The sequence below is a fragment of the Aegilops tauschii genome, chromosome 4 (genome assembly GCF_002575655.3).
Source record: "Aegilops tauschii subsp. strangulata cultivar AL8/78 chromosome 4, Aet v6.0, whole genome shotgun sequence".
Taxonomy (NCBI): Eukaryota; Viridiplantae; Streptophyta; class Magnoliopsida; order Poales; family Poaceae; genus Aegilops; species Aegilops tauschii.
The window spans coordinates 23,484,185-23,486,175 of record NC_053038.3 but is presented as its reverse complement, the minus strand read 5'-3'; the positions used below and the strand labels follow the sequence as shown (position 1 = coordinate 23,486,175).

Sequence of the window (1,991 nt, the reverse complement as noted above, 5' to 3'; positions counted from 1 at the left end):
AGAGGAGAGGAAAAAGTGGAGAAATAAATAAGAAGAGGAAAAAGAAAAAAAATATGGGGAGAAGAAGAAAGGAGTAGAGGAGAAGAAGAAAAACTAGAATAAAAAGAATGGATTCGGTCTTATACATACGCGAGGAAGGTAATCAAAAAAGAGAGAAGACGAGTTCTTCTTTCTTTTATCACTTAGGAGCCGTGCGAGATGAAAGTCTCATGCACGGTTTTGCATGAGAGAAAGAAGCGAGGAATCCTCTTTTCGACTCTGACTCCCCCACTCCAGTCGTTGCTTTTCTTTGTGTTACATCGAAAGTAGCTGCTTCAGCTTCTGCCACACGAATTCTTGATATTCCTTTTTATTTCTCATCAAATGAATGGCATCTTCTTATGGAAATCCTAGCTATTCTTAGCATGATTTTGGGGAATCTCCTTGCTAATACTCAAACAAGCATGAAACGTATGCTTGCATATTCGTCCATAGGGCAAATCGGATATGTAATTATTGGAATAATTGTTGGAGACTCAAATGATGGATATGCAAGCATGATAACTTATATGTTGTTCTATATCTCCATGAATCTAGGAAATTTTGCTTGCATTGTATTATTTGGTCTACGTACCGGAACTGATAACATTCGAGATTATGCAGGATTATACACGAAAGATCCTTTTTTGGCTCTCTCTTTAGCCCTATGTCTCTTATCCCTAGGAGGCCTTCCTCCACTAGCAGGTTTCTTCGGAAAACTTTATCTATTCTGGTGTGGATGGCAAGTAGGCCTATATTTCTTGGTTTCAATAGGACTCCTTACGAGCGTTCCTTCTATCTACTATTATCTAAAAATAATCAAGTTATTAATGACTGGACGAAACCAAGAAATAACCCCTTATATGCGAAATTATAGAAGATCCCCTTTAAGATCAAACAATTCCATCGAATTGAGTATGACTGTATGTGTGATAGCATCTACTATACCAGGAATATCAATGAACCCCATTCTTGCAATTGCTCAGGATACCCTCTTTTAGCTGCTAGGTCTATTTCTTAGTTCAAGATCCCTCTTACTAAATAGAATAAAAGAACTAGTAGATCTGTTCTGCCCAAAATGGGGATGGGCGCTAGGGTTATGAACTTATAATCATGGAATCGACTCGATCATCAGATTATAACTTCATTCCATACCGAACCAAACCGTGCACATTCTTATTATGAGAAGGGGTCATTCGAGCCTATGGAAATAGGATACTCTGTTTACATAGAAATCCCTACGTCCTTACATTCTATTTAGGATTAGGAATAGGTGTAATCAGACCTCCTTTTGACATATCTATCCTATTCTTATTTGGGTACCATATGCACCTCTTTGGGATTCTATTGAATCGAGAAATTGGATTGTACATCTTTCATCTTTTTGATTTTGATATCGATTTTGATACATATAAGGTGTCATATGGATAATGCAAATCGAAGCTATTTGATGTCTGACTCAGGCCTATATGACCGACCGATCGAAATACTCCAAGACTCCACCTTTGTCATATATTCCATATATCACATTAGATAGATATCATCTTCATGGAATACGATTCACTTTCAAGATGCCTTGATGGTGAAATGGTAGACACGCGAGACTCAAAATCTCGTGCTGAAGAGCGTGGAGGTTCGAGTCCTCTTCAAGGCATAATATGGAGAATGCCCATTCAATGAGCATTCCCCGTAGAGGTATTCCTGAAATCTGGGCATGGCGCTCTCCTCTATCTTCTGAGGTCCTTAACCATCTCCCTGAGAAAAGTAGACAGTAAAAGCCAAAATAGACTAAATATATATAGCCTGAACGATCCTAAAAATCCCTCGAAGGAGATAATAAAGAACCCAAAGCAGATGGTATCCTACTGCAAGGGTGGTCTTAAGAATCCAAAAGAGGTTGCTCAGAAGAGATAGATGTATCCCAACCTCTATTGCTCTCGTGTAAAGTTTTTTTACGTGACAGGAAAAAGTGA

General features: G+C 38.5%; 1 non-coding gene across 1 annotated transcript; it reads left to right on the top strand.

Annotated features, from left to right (window-relative positions):
• The first annotated feature begins 1,591 nt into the window (after window positions 1–1,591).
• Window positions 1,592–1,672, top strand: TRNAL-CAA (transfer RNA leucine (anticodon CAA)). Its single transcript has one exon. It is a non-coding gene; the product is annotated as a tRNA-Leu (tRNA).
• The last annotated feature ends 319 nt before the right edge of the window (window positions 1,673–1,991 follow it).